Raw genomic sequence first — 12,164 nt, 5'->3', positions numbered from 1 at the left:
TTTTTTTGATAGCTTCTTTCTTTTTAGTCTGAGTAATATCCCATTGTCTGGATGTACTGCACTTTATGTATCCATTCACCTCCTGAAGGGCATCCCAGTTGCTTTTAAGTTTAAGCAATTATGAATAAAGCTGCTATAAACATCCATGTGCAGGTTTTTATGTGGGCATGAGTTTTCAACTCCTTTTGTAAATGATAAGTAGTGTGATTTCTGCATCGCGTGCTAGCGGTATGTTTAACTTTGTAAGGAACTGCCAAGTTTTCTTCCAAAGTGGCTGTACCATTTTGCATTCCCACTGGTACTGACAGACGCGCAAGGAGAAGGCGGCAGTTTGTAAGCTACAGACCAACACTCTCAGATTTTGTTTGCAGAACTCCAAGGAGTCTGAGAATTTCAAGCTAGAATCTTGCCTTGAGAATCATTAATAAAGTTTAGAATCATTAATAAAGTTTGGTAGAGTGATATTTTTGATCATATCTAATATGATATTTTGCCGGTTGAAGCATTAGGCTCGTATCTAGTCTGTAAGTTTGATACCTTTAGATATATAATATGTGGACCACCATTTGGACTCATTCTTAAAGAGTTTATTTATTTATTTGTCAGAGAGAGCAGAAACACGGAAAGCAGCAGGCAGAATAGGCAGAGCTGGGAGGGAGAAGCAGGGTCCCTGCTGAGCAGGGAGCCCAATGTGGGACTTGATCCCAGAACCCTGGGATCATGCCTGAGCCAAAGGCAGATGCTTAATGGACTGAGTCACTCAGGCTTTCCTGGGCTCTTGTTCTGATCACAGCAAATTTAAAACAGAGCCTGGATAGAGACTTGGGTTTTTCATTGTTGCTGTTGTTATTTGTTTGTTTGTTTGTTTTTAGGCAAAATCTCACACTCAGGAGAGTACCAAAGGCAGTAGTATTTTGTTTTTTGTTTTTCTCATCACTACCACCTCTGCCTGTCTATTTCTGTTGTTCTGTTACTCTTTCTTTTTACCTCTGTGGTCGGTTAAACACACACAAACATGCAAAATCATGAGAAAACATTGCATGCGATGTAAAATAGTTTGTTGAAAAACAAACTAAGATTTTTTTCTTACATATATCTTTAAACCAGAATTCATATGACTGGGGAGCCTGGGTGGCTCAGTGGGTTAAGCCGCTGCCTTCGGCTCGGGTCATGATCTCAGGGTCCTGGGATCGAGTCCCGCATCGGGCTCTCTGCTCATCAGGGAGCCTGCTTCCCCCTCTCTCTCTCTTTCTCTCTGCCTGCCTCTCTGTCTACTTGTGATCTCTCTCTGTCAAATAAAAAAAAAAAAAAGAATTCATATGACGGTATGGTGGAAATGTAATATCAAAGCAAAAGCATCTTTTCAAAATATAAAATTTAAGTTACACCAAATGAGTTTGATCAATGATATCAGGTCAAACTATGAACTATGTTTTTCCTGGTAGCTGAAGATGAGTTTACTCTGCATTAAAGATATAATAGAAATTCTAAGGTCATCCCTAGTGGCAGCAGCATGAGTCCAATGGGCTGACCAACTCCAGAACTGACTAACGGTTCTACTGACAAACTCAGTAGAACCACAGGACCAGTATTTATCACAGCAGGGTGGGTGGCAGCAGCCGTATCCACACCTGCCATAGCCACAGAGTCAGAACCTGGACAGTCGTAATAGCTGCTAGAGTAGCACATGATGTTAGGAGTGGAATGTTCGTTTGAGGAGCAGGAAATTATTCTGAGTTTATATGCCATTATCTGCCCAGAGCGTTTTATACACTGTCAGTGTTGCATAGGGCAAACCACAGGCATTGCTGGGCTAATGATTTAGAATAACTTTCACTAGTAAAATTTATTGATTCTTTTGTTTACTTAGGAGAAGAGAGTTCCTCAGATGTAAGATTTGCTTTGCTCTTCTACCAAGTGTCCTGTAATTAAATTGTATGATTTAATAAAACATTTTTGTTCTATTTTGAAAAGCAATTACTCTTAAAAATGTGATTAATTTAAGGGAGATTATCAAGTTATTATACACTTCCCACTCTCAAGTAACAGATCTGGAAGCCCAGGGACTACATTTCCCAATGTGCCTTACAAAATAAGATTTTGCATCAAATTCCACCATTGAGAGACACTTGAATGAGATTTAGGAAACATTCTAGATCCTTTTGAGTCTTTGGTTTGCTAGACTAAGTGAGGACCCTCATTACCCAGCCTATTTTGTTTTGATGTCAGAATAACATTGAGGAAATCATGCACTTTTAGAAATTCCCATTCCCCCATTTTTATGGCCCATACTTACTCATATTTATTTACTTAAAATGATGTGTTCTGGTGACTCGGTGTGATGAGCATATAGTCCTTCCTCCAAGGTTTGGTTTGTTGGCTTATTTTCAAATTTTTCTACAGAGAGAGAGAGAGAGAGAGAGAGTGAGAGAAAGAGAGAGTATGAGTGCAGGGAGGGGCAGCAGGAGAGGGAGAGAATCTTAAGCAGGCTCCCTGCTCAAGTGCAAAGCCTGGCAGGAGGCTTGATCCCACCCCTGACACCATGACCTGAGTGAAAATCAAGAGTTTGATGCTTAATTGACTGAGCCACCCAGGCGTCCCTGCTGGTTTCATTTTTAAAAATAACTTCAGTTTTTGAAAGTCTGCTTAAGGATTTAGAGTTTACATATGTGCATTTGTGAATATGTGGAAAGGACAAGATAACTCAGCTGGACCAAAGTCATTATTTCTGTTAGGGTAGAAATGCTGGATTTGAGGGAATGTGTGTGTTTAGCATTTTTAGGTGCTGCCAGTTTGCACTGGGGCTGTGTGTTTTCATGCCCACCAGGAAAGTTTGCGAATTCCAATTGCTGCACATTCTCAGAATTATTTGGTATTATCAGCCTCTTTAATTTTAGTCATTTTGATGGCTATGCAGTGCTCTTTTGTTGTGGTTGTAATTTGCATTTTCTTGCTTTAATGAAGTTGGTCATCTTTTGTTATAGTCTGCTGTAAAATGTTTGTTCAGATTTTTGGCCATTTTTAATTGTGTTTTGTGTTTTTGTCTAATGATTTGTAGGTATTTTAATTTTTGCACAAACCCCTTTTTTAGATACATGTCATATAAATATCTTCTCCCTGTCAGTGGATTTTTACTTTTAAAAATAGAATCTTGGGGCATTTGAGGGGTTCAGTCAGTTAAGCATCCAACTCTGGATTTCGGCTCAGGTCATGATCTCAGGGTCTTGAGATTGAGCCCTATGTCAGGCTCCTCACTGGGCATAGAGCCTGCTTAAAATTCTCTCTCTCTCTCTCCCTTTGCCCCTACAGTCCCCAAATAGAAATCTTTAATTTTGATCAAGTCCAATTTATTAATATTTTTAAAAAGATTTTATTTATTTATTTGAGGGAGAGAGCACACAGCAGGGGAGAGGGGCAGAGGGAGAAGCAGACTTGCAGGAAGCCCGATGTGGGACTCGATCCCAGGACCCTGGGATCATGACCTGAGCCCAAAGCAGATGCTTAACCAACTGAGCCACCTAGGCAGACCAATATTTTTTTATAGCTAGTGATCTTTACATGTTGTTTAAACAATCACTGCCTTGTTCTAATTAACCAAGATATTGTCATATCTTATTTTGGTGCAAGGTATGGATCAAGATTGATTTTCTTTTATATCCTTATCAAATTAATCTAAAATTATTTATTATGAAGTCATTCCTTTCATCTTCTGCACTGCTGTGGTATCTCAGTAGTACAAATCAGGTTACTCTGTAAGTTCGAGTCTGTTTATAGCAGCTATTTTTTTCCATTGGCCTTTGTCCTTATTCTCAAACCATGTGTTATGATTATACATTATCATGTCACTTGCTGATGGTGGCAGGTCCCCATTTTCCTTTCCAGTCTCTGTTACATGTGTGTACTTATTTATTTACATGTTATTGCACTGGCATTGAATTCTGGTACAAAGTTGGACCAAAGTGGTAAAAACTTTTATTAAGCTGTGGCTGTGGTTATCTTTGTCTTGTTCCTAACCTCCGGTGGAAATTATTCTGTATTTCAGCAATAAGTATGATATATTAGCTATTGATTTTGGGTAGATGCCATTTATCAAGTTGAAGAGATTATTTTGTAGTCCTGGTTTACTGAGATTTCAAAAAGTTCATGAATGCATGCTGAATTTTGTATTTTATCTGAATCTGTTAAGATATTCACATGGCTTTCTTTCTTTCTTTCTTTTTTTTTTGCTAATGTGATGAATTGCACTGAGTTTTCATACATTAAACCAATTTAGGATTTTGCAACTTTGGAATACAGCTCATGGGATTTGGTGCTGAAATGATACATTGTTTCAGGTTTTTATAGCTGGGTTCATCAGAAGTAGTCCCTTTCTTACAATATCCTTATTAGGTTTTGATTTTGTTAGTGTTACATTTTTCCTATTCTGTGGGACCGTGTTAGTATAATTGGTGCTTCTGCTTTACTTAAGTGGCTTAAGTGATTCACCAGTGAAGCCTGGAGCTTTCTTTGCATGAATGTCTTAAAATAGTGTGGGGTTCCATGGTGTAATGGTTAGCACTCTGGACTCTGAATGTCTTAAAATAGAGATTGGTCTTCTTTCACAGGTATCAGACTTTTCAGGCCTCTTGGTTCTCCTAATCTCTGTTACTTGAATGGTCTTTCTCCAGATGAAATTTCCATTTTCACATTGTTCCTTGTGTGCGTGGGGAGTGAAGGAGACCTAAACCAGTGCAGAATGGGTTGATATGACCTCAAAGGAAAATTCAGAACCATACATACTAGAATTGTTGTATGAGGAAAGCCATGATCCTCAATGTTGAAGCTGGTGTGCGGGGAAGGTGGCCAGGGACTTTTTGCACAAGATTGTCAGGTACAGACACTGAGCCAACAACCAAGAGCCACGGTAGATTTTCAACTCTTTTCCCTCAAACTATAGAGGAGTAATGAGAAGAAGGTGATGCAGAAGAAACCAGTTGCCATCACACAGAAGCACAGTGGCATCAGGAAACAGACAGCATTGATGTATATACGCGAATAGTGCTGTTTCTATAGGCAATATATATTTAAAGTCTGAATATATGAAGATGAGAATTTAACCAGATCAAATGTAGATGATTGGAGTGACTCAGAGTCACATGAAAGCATTTCAGACAGAACTGGTAATGACAACTCTGTCTTTTCTTTTAAAATGTTTGGTGTAATTTATGTTGAAATATTCCAAATAAAAAAGCATAAGACCAATACAAAGAATTTCTGTTCTCTTCACTCATATTCCTCAATTGTAAACAATTCATTGCATCTACATCTCTCTCTATCCCCTCTTTTCTCTCTCTCTCTGACACACACACACACACACACACACACACACACACACACACACCCCAACACCCATCTACTTTTTTCTCTCTCTTTCTTTCTCTGTCTTTATCTACTAGACTTATCCTCCTTGTGTATCACAATCTTATAAAATGCCACCGTCCCAGATATGGTACTAAAGATGTATCTCTTTGATTTCTCAATTCTAGGACGGGGACTCCTCTATACCCAATTCTGCCTCGTTTTCTGGGGTCATGTTTTGTCTTATAGTTGGCCTGGGCTCCCGGCAGTTACTTTCCAACAATAGCAGAGGGTATGCGTAAGGCATAGGACTACTTTTCATTGTCCTCACCTTTCAGTTGAGAACAGAGCTGTTATGTGTAGATAGAGAGAAAATTTCACTTATGCAGAGTCTAAACCAGCAGGTAGACAAGATTCTGTTTTAAGATTTTCTTAAGGCAAATTCAACAGTTTACATGTTTGATATTGTTCAGCATGGAGTCAGGCAGAAGGAACAAGAGGTGTTGGTGAGGGAAAATAAAGAACACAGTGAGTGTTGGATTAATGAAGTCAAGCTACAGAGGAGTAGTTATAGAGCATCCTTCGGGTAAATCTGTTTTATTTATGTGTACCAGTGACTTATTAGTATTTTTAGTGGGTACCAAAAGGTAATTTTATTCATTAATCTATTTTTAACTGAAGAGGTTTTGCCAAATAAAATCTATATAGACCACATGTCCTTACTTTCCAGAGTGATCAAAAGGTTGAATGAGGTACAGAACCATTCTGAGCCTTGCATTTTATTTGCATTTTATACTGTTGCTGAACAGAGCTTCCCTCTTACCTGATAAGCAAAACCATTTTAAACAGCATTATTATTTTACCACCCAGGCTCTCTAGATGTGTGGCTACAGTATCTGTAAAGATTCCTGTTTTTTCCCCATGTGTCCTTAAATGAAATATTTACACCCACATGCACACATCTGCATGGTAGAGAGAATTAAATATAAACACCAAGCATTTTCCAATGAATGAGAAAGTTTATTGAAACATTAACTTAAAAACTTTTTCACATCAAAATTGTTAACTGAAAATCTAGGGAGAAGGAATGCAATAGCAAACATAAACATTTTTATGAATTGTGAGGTACTACATGTGGCTTTGGTCAATCAAGTTGAAGCATGCTGAACTTGTAGTGTGCTGTAGCTGAAGGAGTCTTGATAAAATTTTCATTATTGGAAAGAGGAATAAATTGCTTGTAGGAAGAACACTGGAAGGATAATTGGAAAGCACAGGAGGGGGAGTTCTGCAGAACGAATGACTCTAGAAGTTTCTCAGTAGAATCCGTAGGACCAGTATCTGCCACAGCGAGATGGGCGGCAGCAGCCATATCCATACCCGCCATAGCCACAGCCCAGGCCACGGTAGCCACAGCCCAGGCCACCATAGTAATTGCTGTAATAGCACATGGTGTTGAGGATGGAAGGTTCAGTTGGGGAGCAGGTTGTCTATTTTCTCAGTGTGCATGCTAACATCTGTGCTGGGCCTTTTATATGCCCTCCTTGGTGGGTGTGGTAAGCCACAGACAAGAGTGAGCCTCATAGTTTGCATTAATTTGCCTTTTAAACTTTCATAAAGAAGCCCTCATAATTGAGAATCCTTTGCTGTTGTGTTAGGATTCCCACAATCAAAGTCAATGCCTTTAATGAGCAACCTTTGTTATATTTGGAATGCCTTACTATGTTTTTGTTAGTTTAAAGTCTATGACAAGTTTGCATGGGAAGCTCATTTTTCTCCTGTGTTAATGATTCTTATTTTTGTTATTTTACTTTTCATCTCATGGTGAAACGTGTGGTTAGGAGTTATGATCTCTACGTGGGTATGTGGGTTCATGAGTTGAAGACATTAATGAAGACGCAAAACTGCTAAATTACCTATTTTTTTTGAATAAACAATTATTTCCCCTAGATAGCAGTTTTCAGTGATTATATACAACAGAATGGCTGCTTATATATTCCTTTATTGTTTTATTTTTTTATTAAAGATTTTATTTATTTATTTGGTAGACTAAGATCACAAGTAGGCAGAGAGGCCAGCAGAGAGAGATAGGGTAACAGGCTCCCCGCTGAGCAGGGATCCTGATGCAGGGCTCAATCCCAGGACCCTGAGATCATGACCTGAGCTGAAGGCAGAGGCTTAACCCACTGAGCCACCCAGGAGCCCCTCCTTTATTGTTTTAATGCCACCTCTTCTTTCACCTTGAAATTTGTTATTATTCAGAATTCTTACCTTGGTCTAGGCGATTTTACTATTGATTTATACAATTTACTGTTTACCTTTTCTTAATTTCCCTTTAAATACATTAATTGGATCTTTTGGAGGAATATCCAACTTAGTGAACTTACATGTCACACTGTTGTCGAAACCCCAAATTGGGACACTGATGAAGACTCATTCATGTATAAGTACATGTATGAGATCTTTCAAACTCGCCCCTCTCTGGACCCAGGATTTTCCTTGCCTGGTCAGTTGCCCATAAGAAAAAGCATGACCTCAGTAGAGAAAACAGACAAATGGGGATGCCTGGGTGCTGCCGCCAGTTAAGTGTCTAATTCTTGATTTCAGCTATGTCTCGATCTCAGAGTCGTAAGTTCAACCCCCACATCGGGGTCCATGTTGGGCTTAAAAATAAAATCACATGCCACTGGCCCAGTACTAGTTCTGACTGGCAGTCATTTATGTGATGTTTAGAATAGACATAATATCTCATTTATGTAAGGTCTGGACTCTTTCCTAGAAATGCTTAAGCTAGGAGCACCTGGGTGGCTCAGTCAGTTAAGCGCTTGCTCTCGATTCAGGTCATGATCCCAGAGTCCCGGGATCAAGCCCCGCATCAGTCCCCCTGCTCAGAGGGGAGTCTGCTTCTCCCTCTGCCCCTCCCACTCTCTCTCTCTCTGTCAAATTAAAAAAAATAATAAAATCTTAAAAAAATGCTTAAGCTACACAAAAGAGTTTCTATTTCCTTAAGCAAACCCTGAAAGATATATCTTATAGTGCAGGCTTATGTACAAGACATCACTGAGGAAGATAACATATAATATATGTGTGAATTATGCAACATGCAATTTTATTGTATCAAAAAGTAAATTTCTCTTCCTGGTTTTAAAAGATTAACCTCCTTCAGGGTTGATGCTGCTTATAACCCTATATCTAATGAAAGTATCCTTCAAAACTTAATATAAAATAAAGATTTCTTTCCAGAGAAAACTGGCAAGTAGATCCGCATTAAGAAATACTTAAGAGCTTTCTTCCAGTAGAAGAATGATCCCAAATAGAAACATGGACATTCAAGAAGTTATGAAGATCAAGGTGAAGTGAAATATATAACTTAATATAAAGGCTGGGAAATGAGCAGTGGGTGGAGGGTGTTTACAAGCTGGATGGTGGTGACAATGACCTGGAATGGATTGTGGAGCCTGAGCAGGGCGTGATGTCATCCATAGGTCCTAGTGTGGTAGAACAGGACCTGAGTGGAACATGAAGGCTCTTTAGGGAGAAGGCAGGGGAGTGGGGATAGCCCAGTGCAGGACAGCAGTATTTGAGGACAGTGAGCACAGGAGAGGAGTGATTGAAGTGGTAGCTATCCAGAGCAGAACCTTGGAGCCCTAGTTGGGTTAGGAGAGCATCTCATGATGGAGAACAGCAAGGGAGGCCCAGTGTGGGGTGCTAGAGTCTAATCTGGGTGAGGAGAAAGTTTGTCCAGTCCTGCACAGGTATTAGAGCCTGAGCAAGATAAATTGGAATCAGACAGCAGTAACTGTTTGTTGTGGGTTGTTGGAGCACATATGGAGTGAAGATGGTGTCTTCATAAAAGTTGTGGTAGGACATTTCATTGGTAGTGAAAATGGGTTACATATTGGAAAAGTGATCAAATAAATACATAGATTAAGGGTAATTATAGTCACTGACAGTGGCCATCATGAGAAACTATGGTGGACAGAAAACCAGAATGAACATTGTGAGGTTGGCCCGGAATCACAAGTATCAATGTGAATGCATGGTTTTCAATATATATATAGATAGACACGGCATAAATATGGGGGTGGATGTGTATCTATATATAATAGATGTATGCATATGTTCCTTAGCTTGGCTACTGAGAGGACCTGGGAGTAGCATCTTCCAGTAACAACAAGCACATCTATTGTCTAGATCTTAATTTTTAAATGCTTTGTCCAGAAATAGAAATTTTGGAAAATTGGTTGATGCCAATATTGTAGTAGAATAGTCAAAACACGAAATTAAACCATCTCTTTGTGCCAAAAGAAATTCTCAAAAACTGTTAAAAGCATATAGGATGTGTCAAAATGACACAGAAGCTAGCTTGAAACATTTCCTGTTGGCCAAATAAACCACGGCCTGAGCAATAATTAAATAACAATAGGATTTAATTATATTATAACCATTGAATAAAATATAAATGTATGTGTGTTTATGGATGTAAAAGAAATGTATAGGGGCGCCTGGGTGGCTCAGTGGGTTGGGCCTCTGCCTTCGGCTCAGGTCATCATCCCGGAGTCCTGGGATCGAGCCCCGCATCGGGGTCTCTGCTCCATGGGGAGCCTGCTTCCCTTCCTGTCTCTGCCTGCCTCTCTGCCTGCTTGTGATCTCTACTGTCAAATAAATAAATAAAATCTTTAAAAAAAGAAATGTATAAATAAGTGGGAGAGAAGAAAGTTTTCCCTATAGTGAAATACCAATGGATTACTATAGAAAGGATGATAGATTTTGAAAAAAAAAAAAATCACTATTTGGAACCCATCATAGTGATAATCGGTTCAGCTAAAAACATCAAAAGGCACCAAGACTAGTATGTGAAATCTTGCCAAGAAATGGGTTATTTCCATAGCCTAAAAATAATTCCCCCGAAAATACTTCTTAATTACAAAGCAGTAGAGAATATCTTTATAGCAGATAAACCCAGAAGTCACCACCATCATCAAATAATGAAGGTTAACATTTCTAGAAATGGGACAAATCAAAATCCTACATCATCTGATAATATGTAATGGGGGAGAATATAGCATCATTTCTGTGATATTCCTACCCAAAGGCAAAACCTAAATCTCGCTGCAAATAAACACAAACCAAAGTTGAGGCACATTCTTCAAAACAGCTGGTCTGGAAGTCTCAAAAATGTCAAGGTTGTGAAAATCTAGGAAACACTGAAAAATTATCCAGATTAAAGGAGGAAAATGAGACATAGTAACAAAAGTCAACATACACTCCTAAATTAATCCCTTTATATGAAAGACATTATTGGACAGTTGGTGCAACGAGAACATGGTCTGAATATTAGAAGGTAGTAATTCTCACTATTAATTTCTTGATTTTAATGATTGTTTTGTAGTTATGGGGGAGAAGATCTTTGTTTGTGGGATATGAATGCTAACCTGGAGTGCTCCAGGGTGAAGGGGTATCGTGTTTGCAGATCACTCTCAAATGATCTGGGGAATAAAATAGTATTCTGTGGTATTTTGCTACTTTTCTGTAAGTTTAGAATTATTACAAAAAGAAAGAGAAAGAAAGAAGAAAGAAAGAAAGAAAGAAAGAAAGAAAGAGAAAATGGGGTGCCTGGATGGCTCAGTCGGTTAAGCGACTGACTCGATTTCACCTCAGGTCAAGATCTCAGGGTCCTGAGATCGAGCCCCAAGTCGGGCACCATGATGGCTACTAAGCCTTTCCTCTACCCCTCCCCTCTTCTCTCCCTCTCTCTTGGGAAAAAAAAAAAAAAAGGAAAATGTAAACAAAATTAATATGATTGACCAAAATAACGGGATAAAAGATAAAGTTTACATGGCTATTCCAACATGCACAGAAAGCATGTAATAAAACCCCAGACCAATTTGTAATAATGATTTTTAGCAAACCAGAGCTAGATCAAATTCTTATTCTGAAAAAGTGTACTGTAAACTGTTGACAGCAAACTTCATACCTAATGGTGACATATTTGAAATGTTCCTCCTGGGATGATAGATAAAATGAGGATAACTGATAGCATGCCCTCTCTATAATCCTGCCCTGTAGTTACAGTCTAATCAACAAGGCAAGAAAAAGTAAAAAATATCACTTATACAAATAATAAAATAACATTTTCTGATTTAAAGATGACAAAAATAAAAAGGGATATCTAAATAAGCTATTAGAATTAATAAGTGAAGTTACCAAGATTTCTGTACACAAGGTCAATAGATAAATTAGGAGTTTTTTGTTTTTTAGAGAGAGGGAGAGAGAGAGCAAGCAAGTGGGACAGGGGAGGGAGAGAGAGAGAATCTCTTTTTTTTCCACATATGATTTAGTTATTTATTTATTTTTATTATGTTATGTTAGTCACCATACAGTAGTACATCATTAGTTTAAGCAGGCACCATGTCCACACAAAACCCAACATGGGGCTCGATCTTACCACCCTGAGATCATGACCTGAGGTGAAATCAAGAAGTTGGTCACTTAACTTACTGGACCACCGAGGCACCCTAAGGTCAATAGATAAAAAGTAATTCTATTTATGAAAATGAGAAACAAATAATAAACAAATAAAATTAAAATTAAAGAATAGATCTTTTAGAATAGTATAAACAAGACATTAATGTCTAGGAATAAATACAGTGAAATATATTTAAGACTGATGGATGAAATTCCACAAAACATTAATGAGAGAGATTAGAGAAGATCTAAATAAATCAAGGAATATACCAAGTTTAAGGGCAGGGAAACTCCAATTTTATAATGGCAGTTCTTTCTAAACTGATGTATAACTTGATGCCATATTACTAAAATACCAGATC

This window comes from Enhydra lutris, unplaced genomic scaffold (assembly GCF_002288905.1).
Source record: "Enhydra lutris kenyoni isolate GAN:26980312 unplaced genomic scaffold, ASM228890v2 scaffoldscaffold43, whole genome shotgun sequence".
Taxonomy (NCBI): Eukaryota; Metazoa; Chordata; class Mammalia; order Carnivora; family Mustelidae; genus Enhydra; species Enhydra lutris.
The sequence above is the reverse complement of the archived record's forward strand: the minus strand, read 5'-3'. Positions refer to the sequence as shown.